The sequence below is a fragment of the Rhipicephalus microplus genome, chromosome 3, assembly GCF_043290135.1.
Source record: "Rhipicephalus microplus isolate Deutch F79 chromosome 3, USDA_Rmic, whole genome shotgun sequence".
Classification (NCBI taxonomy): Eukaryota; Metazoa; Arthropoda; class Arachnida; order Ixodida; family Ixodidae; genus Rhipicephalus; species Rhipicephalus microplus.
This window is the reverse complement of record NC_134702.1, coordinates 99,552,405-99,566,952: the sequence shown is the minus strand read 5'-3', so window position 1 is coordinate 99,566,952 and position 14,548 is coordinate 99,552,405. Positions and strand designations below refer to the sequence as shown.

Genomic DNA, 14,548 nt, shown 5'->3' with positions numbered 1-14,548 from the left:
GTGCAACTGAGAGACCCCGATTGCCGCCGATGACGGCAGCATTGCCCCCGCGAGACACCGAGTACCGTGCAAGTCTATAGAGTGCGCGCAGTTCCGGGATCTTCGTGGCATGGAGGGTCACGGGGCGCTCATTGGTGCAATACCGATAAGGTTCGATTGCTCAGGGCAGCTACTTGCGATAAGCGGATTAGCTGCTTGGGCCTACACTCTCGCTAAAGAGTTTGCCCTTGCGGCAGCCATTGTGACGTCGGGAGGCTCGCCGCGATTTATATAGTTTTATAAAATACCGGAGGCATAGTGGAGAAGTAATCGGTGGGAGTGAGTGCTTAGCGGAAGCTGTATCTTAAACAAATGGGCCGCGAGGTGCTCTATGCGTCTCGCACGGAACGTGAGGTGCCACCGAAACGAGGTATATCAACCTTCATAATCGGCATTCGACTTGAAAGGCCGAACAAAAGCTGCATCGCCGCACGTGCGCTAATACGGCTCGGGCATGCAACACGTGCGAGTTGTATCGATGATACATAATGGAATTAAACCGATGGAGTTAGCGCAGCAAGAGTCTGCGGTGCAGTGCGGCTCCGTGTGCGGGAATGTCACGCGCTGCCTTTACCAGGAGCGACGATTGTGGGAACCTGGTTCTCTTGGGGACTTGTGTATCACGAACGCTTTTGACTCTTCGGTGACGGAATGCGGCATACCTTCAAACAGAAACGGGATAAGAAAGATCACGCTGCACGCAACTTCCGGCAGCGTTTATGCGTCGTCGATTGTAAGGAACTCGCACTGGCGGCCGAAGCAGCAGCAACGGCTGCGTCGGGTTGCAAGGGGGCACAAGAAATGCCGCGCGAGCTGCGCCGGCCACTCCATTACCCTCCGCTCTCACATCAGAAGGGTAAAGGAATGGAGAGAGCGTACGTGTGGCGTGCGAACAGATAGCAGGAACGTTGTTCCTTCGTCCAGGATGTGGCTGGATCGCCGCGTCGGTTTCGGTGAGGGGCACGCCACGTGGCGTGGCGTCCCGGACGCCTTGGCGCCGCCGCTGCTCTACACCCGACGACGTGGCTCCACCTCCGGCGGCTCCCTTGGCTGCGCGATTGGCGCCCCAACCGGTTCACGACTGGCTTGCCGTCGTGGGCGAGCCACTCGCACCCCGCCAAGTGTACAAGAGCGTGTCTCTCAAGTTCAACCCCGTGTAAACCTTATCCCACCCCTTCTGTATGTATCCGTAGGCTCCACCCTATCTAAAAACAGGGCGCCCTGCTCTGGAGAGCTGCCCCGACGGCTTGGACCGCCTCGCGCCGCCAGCCAACCTTCGTGTGTACGTAAACATAGAGAGGGGAAAAGATCTGTGCACCTTCTTTATGTACGCGAACTCGCAAACACCTCCAGCACCGCTGCATATCACACACAACTTTGCAGAACCGACCGCGCGTCCTACGCGTTTAGATAGACTCGCAAACCAGAGGTCACCACGAGGCTGGTAAGCATTGCGTATGCAAGCTGACTGACTACTCACACATAAAGTTTGAGAAGGAAGAGAAGCTCACCGGAAACTAAATGCAGGAGAGTTGCGTATGATGCCACGAAGGCAAGTATGCACGATCAAGAGCTGCGAAAACAAACGAATAAAAAAATATGTACATATCTAGCCTGTAGCGAGGTTGTCCTACAAGAGCGCCACTTTAAATGCTGAGCTAACATTTATTTTCACACGATACAAGATCAAAAATGATATGCAGGCAAAACAATCACAGAATAAGAGTTTAAACCTTCTGTGGGCGAGAATTTCGATGCTGTAAGTGTAATCGTGCGTATAATAAATTGCCCCGAATCTACATGTTACACTGTAAATGTCGTCGAAAGACGATAGTCTTGCGTCTGGAGAGAGTGAACAAAACGTTTATTTGATGTTTATTTGATGCCTCGAGTGTGTGGCGAAGGCGAACAAGCGCATCTAGGCACGTTAGACACGAGCACCATCTGTCAGTTATCTTCGAAAACGAAGGCATGCGCGACCGCGGAGAAAGATGCGCGCCAGTCTCGGAGGTGATAATATGTAGAATGCAAAGCGACGGGCAGGTGCCACCATGCACTGTGCCGTCGTAGCAAAGCGTTGGAAACACCTTCTTGAGCATCGCGTTGCAGTGTCAGCGCATCGCGATAAACGCTACATTCCCTAGTTACTTGCGTGCGCCTCTTCTAGTATAAAGGCAGACATACACAACATAGACATGTTATGGCGCTTCAGATATGCGCAATATTTGCTTTTTAATTGACAATCACACAACTATGAACGCTAAACCTTGACCTATATTGGTGGGCGCTGTGCATGGGGTTGGCCGTTTGGTGCGGTTTGGGGTATCGTTAGGGTGGACAAACAGACAAATGTACAGACAGACAGACAGACCAAAATTTTTTTTGTCGAAGGTTCCCAAGAAAGACTATATCGTCTTTAAAAAGTGATTGCATTTAGTTGGGTATACGCTAATATAAGCCAACCCTGCATACAGTACCGGTGTGGTGTACATGCGAGGTGTCCTCACGAACATTAACAAAGAGCTCTCTAAGAAAAACATATAGGAAATAGCTGCAAAATATGATTATGCACTATATAGTGCATAATCATATTTCACACTAAGGAGCCTTCAGTAAAAAAGTCCATGTATGGCCCTTTTTACTGACGGCTCCTTGGGCCTCGCCACAGCCCTCTCTGGGCTGTTGTTAACATGTGCGACATCCCAAAAATGCACTGCCTATAGGCTGGGACAACGGCTTTTGTGCTTCAGAGCTGCAGCCCGGAAAGGAGGGGATCATACACTCCGTTAAGAAGGCCTATACACACAGTGTTGCGCCAACGCGCTAAATACATTGCGCCAATCACTTGGCTAGCTACAAAACAAGAGAGATAAGAGAGAGAGATAAATAGAGAGGAAAGTCAGGGAGGTTAACCAAGCTTGGCTCAAATATTGAATTGTACGAGCAGGCTTGAATTCGTGGGGATTTTTTGATGGCAAACTTGCTCTCAAGAATGATCAAGCGGTATATAGATCATGGGGGCACTCTGTTCAGGCTCATTATTCTTTTAATACTTTCCTGGCCGGTTACGCTCATAATATAAAAAAAGTGTCGCGTCATTATTCTGCAGCAATTAAAAATGCTGTAGTATAAATTATTCCATTAGATTTCTAGTTACAACTACCGAATTTTTGTGTCGGATATTCCTACGCACACCAAACGTTCCGCATTATTCTATAGAGCGTTTCACAAATACTTTTCTGATTGTACTTGGTCGTATTCGTATGTTCAAGCCGTTTTTGTACGCAATATTCTTACAGCTGTACTGCTATGTATCCTGAGAGACAAGGAACACCTTAAGGAATCTTATTGATTTTACAGTGGCAAGTCCGTAAACGCCTTGCCATTGCGATGATGAAACTGTGACGCATTCAGCTCCCGCGGCGCGTCGTTGACTGCAGGGATCTGTTGATATCAGAGATCAATATACAATATATAGCCCCATAAGGTCAACATCGACAGATCCTTTTTTTACAGAGCACAAATAGGAAGGCCTCAGTAGGTAAAACAAACAAACAAAGAAACAAACAACCTTCAAGGGTTCGATAAAAAAAAAACTTCATTTCACATTTGCTGTCATTGCATATAGAGCACCATGAACTGGTGTCTTTTCTTTCACTTCCCGTCGACAAACAGCTTGCTTTAGGCTTTCTCTCTGCATGCAAGGACACTGTACAAGAAGTGTGGGACACAACAAACATTCAGATTTATTTATTTATTTATTTATTTCGTTAGGTATTTCACAAAATGCCCACGAAGGGGTCAAAAGAAGAGAGCGTCTCCTGACTTGGCCCACTGTTCGTGAGGCACCTCGAGCAGGTAGAGCGAGACAGTACATAGAAAGATTATACATTCAAATAAACGAGGAACACTACAACAAGCGAAAAAATATCGGTTAAATATTCAAAGCTGTTCCTCATGCAGTGATAAATAGAAAGAAGTTATTAGCACTTTCAACTTATACTGAAATACATACAATTTGTGTGTAGTATTAAAAACAATGATAAAAAGAATGATTATAACAAATATGTTTCATACATTACCAATCTTCAGCATACGCACTCAATAAGTAGGTTTTGACTATTACATTCGAAATTCGCTTCTTAAATTGTGTAGCGCATATACTTTAGGAATCTTGTTGCACAGTAAAACAATTTGGTTATCAATTAACTGTATGCCATAATTAGTTCCGACGCATCTATACACACATTATATATCAATTCGCTTCCTATACGTGTGCCTAACTGTTCATTCTCGCTATGAAGTTGCACATATACTGACCACAACATCACTGCGCACGAAGCGTAGAGAAAGCTTTAGTGAAGTTGGACAATATCAGAGGGCCGCGCAATGAGCGGTGACTAATCAGGTTAGGTGAGCGAATGCGTCATTAGGGAACTATAGTTTGTCTGCATACTCATATTGCGTTAGTTTAACAGATGACCGAACCAGCCAACTTGAGAGACCACATAGGTGGGGCCACCCGGTGGTACTATATAAGATGAGCAAGGCCAGCACAAAATGGTTGTGGTACAAAACCTAATGCATTCTTTATTCCTGCTCTGTGTAAATTTTCAGCAGTGGAGTGGTTCCATATGTGTTGCTGTTTTTAACATTTTTTACCACAGTCAATTAGTGAAACCAACGAAACACGTATATTCTGGTTGCACAAAGCGTCACAAGGTGTCGATACCATCGTCTGATTAACCGGTATACTTCATAAACACCGCTGCGTATCTCGAAATATTGTACACGCTAGTTCTCTTTATTTGAACCCCGCTGCGGTAGTCTGTAGTGGCTAAGGTACTCGGCTGCTGATCCGCAGGTCGCGGGTTCGAATCCCGGCTGCGGCAGCTGCGTTTCCGATGGAGGCGGAAATGTTGTAGGCCCGTGTGCTCAGATTTGGGTGTACGTTAAGGAACCCCAGGTGGTCGAAATTTCCGGAGCCCTCCACTACGGCGTCTCTCATAATCATACGGTGGTTCTCGGACTCTAAACCCTATATATCAATCAATCAATCTCTTTATTTGAGAATATCACCGAGTGTTGAAGGCATCTATAGACGATTGCTCTGGAGTGCGAGTGTGTGAAAAAACAGCGCCATGCAATAGTGCCTGCCGCACAGCCCTGGGTTCCACGTTCAAGCTTCCCAAACAGTGGCGTCACTGTAAAACACGGTGCCCAGAAACTCAAAACATTTTTTTTTCACAAATAAAGCTACATTAAATTAATTACAGAGAACGCGTTAATCACGGTGGGCGTATCATGCTTCCTGGAGCAATAAGCAACGTACGGAACAAAGTACACAGTAAACCGATTCTGACCCTTACGGGTGTCAAAAGGGCGCCGACACCCTAAGCACACCCTTTGAGCACCCTATTCGCGTCTCAGCACCCTACAAGCGGAACCTTAAGGGTGAACACATCAAAAGGGTGGACACTAGGGTGCAAAAAGGGTGCAACAACTAATGGGTGCTGATGAGCACCCATTAGGGTGCACAGTCGCCGACAAAGCTTTGTGAGTAACGTGGTCATAGAGCATAACCAACAGCTTTTAGATTTTAGATGTCTACTGCTTAGACACCATGGTCTCATTAATAGCCCCACCGCAGTAACGGATATCTGAATAGCGATAGTGCCCGGCTGAACGTAAGTTCTGCACTGGTTCTTGCATTCTTGCTGCCTTTTTCTCGTCGCCTCACGGCCGGCGCTGACCAAGCCATGGGCTACAAGCTCACTAGCCAATGGCAGAGTACGCAGCTTGTAGAGCTACAACAGAATTGTAACTTACACATATAGAGCTCTCGGCCTCGTTTGCGCCTAACATTGAAAACAAAGCTTCGTCCATGACAGTATACATAAATCATACATTTGTTAATGCAAAGAAATACAAACCAACAAGACCGTGGTAGATAAAATAGTTTTTGTGTTGTACAAATATTTGTGAACCTTACAATGTATCAGTTGACACGTGTTACCGATTTTTATGGCGGGCTATTGACTTTGACGTTTTGATATTATAACATTGAAGAAACGTTTTCTTGGTTTTGTTCATAGAAATATTATTCAAAGCAAGTTAAAATAAACCTTGACTAAACATTTTCCTAAAGAAAATTCACTAAAGACAGCTAAAATATTGCTTGCCAACTAATACGCTTATTTTGTTGTGACAAATTTTGCTTGCTGCCTGTACTTTGTACTAATATACAACCGCTCTAACACTGTTTTTAACAGCCAGCTCAACCACTCAACCAATGTACAGATGTTAACAAGGTATCGGTATAAGGAATACACAAGCAAGCAAACGTTTCAAATTTCGCGCGCTTTTTCACATTTCAAATTTCGCGCAAATTCGCGTTATGTGATTTTGTCATTTTCAAATAAAAAAATATTCTATGCAATACACGCTAGCGTATCTTCTATTTTCACTATTTTTTATTTAAAATTTAAGCAGAAATAGTGTATTTACTTATCATATAAAAAATTATGTGCGCAAATGCGGATCGGTGGCGTCAGCAGGACAGAAATGGCGGTGTCTTCATAGAGGCCGCAACGGCCGTGTGCCGAGCGTTTAAAGTCGATTTTTTATGTTGTTCAAAGTGTGCTTGCGCTGTCTTTCGTGTTCTGTTGGTGCTGCTTGTTACGAAGATGCACTATACTCAAGAGAGGACCGGCTGCTTTGTACCGTCGAGCGCTCGCCAAACTAAAAAGGTAGGTGGATGTTTCTGCTGTCGACGCTTTGTTTTTTGCTTCTCCGGCCAGGCCGCGGCGTACCCGATCTAGGCTGTTGTGCTACCGCTCGCGTCCTCGGCTCCTCCCGCGGTTAACACCGAAAGCGCTATAGTATAATAACGTTGTGAACTAAGGTTCTTCTAGCTGGTAGACGATAAGTGAGTTTTTATTAACGTAGCGAGCCTGCTGGCGTGTCTGATTTCATTAGGCTCAAGTCTAAGCTAAGGGACGTTACGCGCGGATGAATTTTTTTTGTGGGGAAGGAGGTTAAAGCAATGTGCGCTGTGATGCTGTGAGTCGGCGGGCGATGCTCTTCACGCTATGAATCACTATATTTTTTCAATGCCGTCGGACGCCGTTCGGGGACTGCGCATGGAAGCCGTAAGCGTCGTCTGTGTGTCGCGTGCGTTGGAGTATTCCGGTGATTCGCGTTGAATTAGATCTTTGCGTATTTAATTTAGAAGAATGGAGAAGAATAACGTGGTGCCCACGTTGGTATTTGCGCGGCCTTGTTTGTTTTCTGTGCCAAAGAAGTATATGAAGAAAGTTTTATATGTTACGCGTCCTCTTTTCAACAGCTACATGATCATTAATTGTGTGTGACTACTGTAAGGTAGATGTGTTTTCCTGTGTAACCAAATGTGTTTGCATCCACCGGGCACGTATAATATTAAATTACCATGATATTCAGCTTAACTAAGTGTGCGTAAACTTGACACAGCGTGCTGTAGGTGCAGTTCTCAAAGCGTGCAATTACGCCTGGGTCAATACATTTTCTCTATGAGTGGCCGAATAGCCGTGCCTTAGCTGTGCAAGCGCTAGGTTGAGCAGTAGTTCACTCGTTCGAGTGCAATTTTGGTGGTACTGCTTTTTCCCCCCTGTTCACATATCATTGCATTCTTCTGGTTTGTAAAAGAATTGTGGGCGCTGCAGCCCGCTTTGGAGTTAAAACTTTGCCGAATACCTATACGTCTACAAACATTCTAAAACTAAGTTCTACCAAAACTTCCAATGACACTTTCGAATAAAAGTGTGACGCTTTATCTGATATCATATTCTTTATGACCTCGCTGCAGATTTACGAGTGACATGTGATATGTGCAGTGTATGAATGCCTAATTTATTGCTCAAAACACAATAAGGTTATACATCACAGTATGCGTGCCAAAGGCGTGCATATGTTGCTGCTGACATGCAAACTTAGACATTGTATTTATCTAAGAATGGACAAATCTGAACTGCCATCATTTAAAGATGTATGCATCAGACCAATTGAATAATATCAAAAATAATGTTCACCAAGTGATTGTTGTTTATTGTCTTGCACCGACGACACTAAAACCGCCTTGTTGGTACTTACACCACATGGTGGGATGCAAGATTCATGACGTCATATTGAATGTTATTGTCACATGATATGCAAGGTAAATTGTTATTGGCATACAGAAGCCAATAACGTTATGGCCTCATCGTTATCATAATTAAGCAGGTTAGGCAATATGTGGTTCTGCTGCCTTTACGTCATGTTGGGAAACCATTACGTTATGTAGCTATCTGCAGTGTCTGAGATCCTGGTTGCCGGTCAATATTCCAGGAGCTTGCCTGCTTCATTGTGATGGCATGGGGTTCAAGATTGATGTTTTGTCTTAGCGTTTCCACTTTTCCTCCCCTATGGTCATTAGACAGCTTGTGCTGTTTGATTAGAAGTGAGGAGTAGTGCCTCTTTAGCAAACCAGAACAATTTAGATCAATGATCACTATGAAGCAGCACAAAATATTCATTTAGTGAACTCAATTTCAGGCAAATTATAAACGTCTGAATGTTAGCCGTTTGAAGGAAGCTTCATTCGTTGAACTCATGAGAATAAGTGGTAGAGAAGGAAAGACAGGGAAGTTAGCCAGACCAGCAAAGACGGTCTGTCACCCTACACGGGGGAACAGGGAGATTGAAGTCCTGTCGCAGTGGTCTAGTCGCTAAGGTACTCGGTTTCTAACCCGAAGGTCGCAGGATGATATTCCGGCCTTGCTGGCTGCTTTTTCGATAAAGGTGAAAATGCTGTAGGCCTTTGTTCTCAGATTTGTGTGCACGTTAAAGAACCCCAGGTGGTCGAAATTTCTGGAGTCCTCCACTACCTTGGTAAAAAATTCATGTGTCAGTATTGCTTTAATTTTATGCTTTATCTGCAGTGGATGCATATGCGCATACTGACATGTATATGCAGTGGTATTGCAATTTTACGGAATAAAATATCCATATGGTGCATATTGCATGGCATTTACTCAAGAAACACATCACATGGGTATCATAACTACAGAAATGCAAATGTGCCTCTATGGATGCACTCGTGCATATATTTGGTCAGCTTCAAGAACAGAATTTATTGATTGCAGGCAACAGCATTACTCATGCATGCTTATCTCTTAATTACGCGCAGTCGATACAGCTAAAAGGGGGTGTCTTCATCTAAGAGTTCTAACTTCATCTTCGTGCATGAGTGAGCTATAAAGGTGAATGAAAATTCACATGTATGACATCGACATGAAAAGCTGTGCAGCAGCATGTTTTTCGTTGTATTTATACTGCAGCATGCCCTTTTTGTATTTCTCAGTTGCGTGCCACTAAATATATGTTGGCCATGCGTTTCTAACCATTCACTGCAATTTGGAAAGCAGCGTATGCAGTCGAGACAAACCTCACTAAAATAATTTTTTTGCACTGGTGCAGAATTTCTTCGGCACAGTCTGTCATTTCATTTGAGTGAGGCTGCTCAAGGAAATTTCCTGACAAGGTCAAGGAGCCCAACCACCAGCGAACTCTGAACCAATGTTTCAAGCATCAGCTCTGTTCACCCTGCTTGTGTGCTGTGCCTCACCAAGCTACTGGACGCTGCCTACTTATATGAAGTGCTCTCCATATTATCCTCAGTTTGGCAGCAGTGTGTGTGGTCTTCACAGTGCTTGCCAAAATCATTTTTGCACAGGTGAGACACTTATTTCTTGCTTTAATTGTGTTAGTATTACTGCATGCACTCCTGCCAAGCAAGAGTACTAATGTTTCTTGTGAATTGTTTGTCATGGTAAACAGAGGATTTCAAGCACAAAATTCATACTGAACTTTGGTCCTTCAAGAAGTGTGGAACGAAGGTGGTGACAATGTCAACGCGCTCTCTTTAGAAATAAAGGCTTTGCATGAAGAGCCTGCCGCACCTTGAAACAGGCACAAAAAACTTCCAGGTGAAAATAAGCAACTTCAGATGAAAATTGAAGAATTTACACTGTATTCAAGGTTGAACTATCCGACATCAAAGGCGTCTCAGATGAGGGTTTTCTTTTGTTGCTGTCCGAAATTTTCGGGCGATCATGGAAAAACCATTTCTCGTGATGATATTGACACTGCAGACAGTAGGAACAAACAAGCCTAGTTTGAAAAAGAAATAGTAGTGCATTATGAACGATGTTACAAATGAAATGTTATGGATAAAACAAAAAGCTTACGTCTGTCTACAGTGGCCTTTCTTTTTAGATCAAGTAGTCCTATTTATGTCAACGAACACTTGACAAGACAAGGTAAGCAGTTAGAGCACGAATGAAAAAAAAACAAGTAGGATGGAGGTTAAATTGGATGCAAAGCACGAAATTTATAGCGAAAAAAATTGGAAACATTAGCAATTTCAAAGACTGCCTTCTTAGAAGATCTGGCGAAACGCTGTGTTGATGCCTTCAGAGCCACACTTTTCTTGAGCTTGCAATGTCAGTAAACTATGACTGACATGGCAGAATTTCGATACCTAGATAGTGAAAAATTGATACCTAGATAGTGAAAAAGGCCACCACCTATCTTCAATGCCTTTACCTTAAATGCTCTTAGTATTATGAATAAGACTAGTAGCCTGTGTCTCTATTTCGATGACATGTCGGTAAAATTTGGTGCCATTATTTTGACATAATCCTTGTATTTTTTGTGCGATACAGCCCACCAAAAATACCAGGGTACAATTATCATGGCATTGTGTAGTTCATGAAATGAGAAAAAGGAATAGCGCTGTACATCTAACGTTAATTTTTGGCCGATGTCAATAGACTTCCGTGTGTTAAGCCCTGTGTTGAGTGTCTAGTAGTACGACATGGGGGTTTTGTTTTGCAGCAATTAGCACGCCTCCATTAGGTCATAAGTAGGAATTTTGAGTTTCTAGAAACTAGGTAACTTGATTTTTCGGTCACAGATGCACAGACAATTTTTCGCTCACAACCAACGGGGCAGACGCCGGCGGTGGGTTTTCTGCGACACGAGCTCTTCAACGCTATCATGTTAAAAAGCTGACATAGGCAGCATTGACCAAATGAATTCAAAGAATAAAGTCAAGTGTCCTAGCAGGAATCGAAACCTAGTATTCTGCTTGATAATTAAGTATTCCACCACTGAGCCATGCCCAGCCTCGGTTATAATTTCTAAATAGTCTCAAATGTTTGTGTAACATCAACTGTCAATGCAGTACTGCCTATCAAATTTTATAACTATTACATGTGCACTCCTATGATGCAGCCGTGAGGTCGAATCAAAGTCAATTGTAGTCAGGCACCATCCTGTGAAGTACATGTGTAGCAGTGTTGAGGGCTACCATCATCGCGAGTGCCAGCGCAAACACCAGTGCTTCATACCAGCCTACCACTTCTAGTGTGGCTAATATCCATGTTTCTGTTGGCATCGTTACGAAACAGCAAATAACTGCTAATGTTGACAAAGGTGTGACATCTCCCCATAACAAATGAAACATATGCGGCTGTTTAACGTTTGTGTGTGCGAGAATTCGTACTTATATTGAGCTCCACTTCATAAAATCGCTCAATAAAAAAATTAAAATACATGTTATGCGTGTTTCGCATAACATCGATTCCCTAAGTATGTGGGGTCTGCCAAGTTTTTAGCATCAATTTTGTAACCTAAGTGCTACCATAAACAATTATTTATTGAACATGAACAGCTGGACTGCAACATACTAAGTTTTAGTTATTAGGAAAACTGAATATGTTCATGACTACAGCATACCTAACAGGCAAATCCTAGTACTACATACATGACACACTAATGTAGAGCTAGACTAGAATATTGCTTATTGGCACTTTACAATTCTTTAAAAACCCTGATTAACTTCAGTGCCTTATTTGGTTTGTTCAAATCGGATGTGCGCAATTACTTGATGAATAGCTTTTTTGCTCAAACCTAACTCGTGTTTCACGTGTGCATCATGCTGAATCATTGCTCAGATGTTTCTTGTGTATATATTTCATTTCTACTATGCTGTTTGTTTTTGTAAGGGAAATCTCTTGTACATGCTACCTTCTGTAGGCCCCCAGGTACTGTCAAGTTGTTTACACAGTTTTTGCCTGGGGGACCTCCAACAAGCATGTTTTCCGTTGAAAACAAAGCGAATTTTGATGCTGACTTCTACTCACATAGAACTAAGAACACTCTAGCATGACAAAGCATATTGTATCTTGGACAGTCTGTCTTGTGAAACTCTTAGTGATTACTTCTGTCATTATTTTAGGCTTCCGGGTGCGGATGTGCTGTAGAGAAGGAGCGCCCTGACCACACTTTTGTAAAAGGAACCAAAGTCGCCTGGGCAGCTGAAGATGGATTGTGCAAGTGTTTGAATGATCACATTATATTAATCCAACACCACTTGCATTACTTTGCCAATATTTGTGATTTTGTAACGCACAAGTTTAGAAACACACACACATATATAAAGGGAGAGCTGTTAATAGGCCTTGAGTAAGTTTGTAGTCAAGGCTTTTAGCATGATGATCAAAGCATGTTATATAAGCCCACATGTTTTACCACACACCTACTTTCCTATCTATTTTCTTTTTCAATTTTGTGGGCACTGGCAACACCCTCAATAAGTGTCTTTGGACTGCTGGTGCCTCTAACTTATATTTTGTTGTTCTAAATAATTTATTTGTTACCTACTATGCAAGGAGGGAGTCAGAATGTTAAAAGTTGAAAAGAAGTTTCGTCACAAAAAAGCTGTCTACTCGTAAAAAAAAGATTTGAAAAACAGAAGATTGATCCTCACTCACAAAGATCTCACCATTACAATCGATGCAGAAGGTCATAGCTCATGTTTACTATTGTCAATCTTTTTCGGTTGTATGCTATGTACAATAAAATAGTGACTATTTGCATCATGTTAATTTATTTGTCATAAATTTTTGTTGGGGCCTAATATCTTGCATTCTCACATGCATAAAAGCTCACGTCTGCTACACATAATTTAAAAGAGCGCAATGTGGTAAGGTTCTGTATTTAGTGCATATTATCTGTGTGTCTTTCAAAGTGAGTATATTGCATTTGAAATAATCGCCAGTATTCGAATCTTGTGAATTTTTAATTTGCAGGCATGCATATCTGTATGGTGACCAAGCATCCATAAATTGTGCATGCATGTGTGCAGCAAGGGGCCTTGAATAGATTACATTCATTCTGGACCAAAAATAAGTAGCACAGGCCATATACGCACTCTGGGATCAATTTCATGATTATTGAAACACACATATTTATTCAAAATAGCTTGCTTTAAGGTATATATTTACATATTGTCTACTTCCACCTTGAACATTGCACCATGCATCTGGCACTCTGCCGAGCGCTTCTTGAGGGCACTTTGGTAACTAGTACACAAACGTACAGAGCTGTAAGTTGGCCTCCACTTTGTTGATTGCTGGAGAACGGCGGCTTCGCCAAATCACACTTCCTTTGTGCTAAAGCTAACTTTGCTCTTGCAACAGTACAAGCTTATCTAAAATTCGACACTGTTCTTCAGAAGTGCAGCTTGTTCTATTCAGAGCAGCCAAAAACGAAAACCCGAGGAACAGCACCTGGACAGGGTAAGGCACAATCGCAGCACTTCTCGATAACAGTGCCGGATCCTCTATTTGCCTACACATAGAGAAAGCAAAACCCTGGAGCCAACTTACCAGTAGCTTCACTGCAGAGACACTGTGTTTTAAAAGACGATGATGCAAAAGCCCCACCTAGAGCTGTCACTGTGTTTCAGTGCTAGTTTCATAAGCGCCTGCGGAAGGCACTCTGTGGAGGGCCGGCCGCGTGCATGGTGCACGTGCTCAGGGTGGAATGGACGACTTAGTACATGTGTTCAAGTACTAACAAACTGTATGTGGGCTGTCACTCAGCATGGTCTACAGAGTATACAGCAATCTGCATTTTTAGCCATCTCCAGCATCAATCCTTGATTTGGCCCACTGGTACGTCGATGTGGAGCACCCTTCCAGCACCCATTTGAAAGGGTGTTATGACATCACAGCACCTTTTTTAAAGGGTGCACTCATTACACTCTTCAAAATTTTTGCTCTGCACCCTTTTCTTAAGGGTGCTGAGCTCTGCACCCTTTCTCAGCACCCTTTTTTGAACACCCAATAGGGAGCAAAAGGTGTTCGTCTGGCGACAAGCTCATTTACACCCTTAAAGGTCAGATTTGGTTTAGTGTGTACGCGAAAGCCACAAGTTTGATGCCACCTCCCCTGTGACGTCTTAAGGCGAGCTTGAGGTTTTTCCACGAATGCCAAAAGGGACCGCCAGTGGCGCAAGCGCAAGTTCATGGTGTTAACACCACCTACGCTCACCCTATGGACTCACCCTATGAAGTCACGAGTAATGACGCCCCAGGTTAATCACCAATAGTTCATTCGAATAAAACGACGTAATATTGATCGAT

General features: G+C 43.3%; 1 long non-coding RNA gene across 1 annotated transcript; it reads left to right on the top strand.

The window, feature by feature from the left end:
- The first annotated feature begins 6,632 nt into the window (after positions 1–6,632).
- LOC142803268 (uncharacterized) lies at positions 6,633–13,007 on the top strand. The gene is made up of 3 exons (XR_012894034.1): positions 6,633–6,788; positions 9,535–9,790; positions 12,359–13,007. It is a non-coding gene; the product is annotated as an uncharacterized LOC142803268 (long non-coding RNA).
- The last annotated feature ends 1,541 nt before the right edge of the window (positions 13,008–14,548 follow it).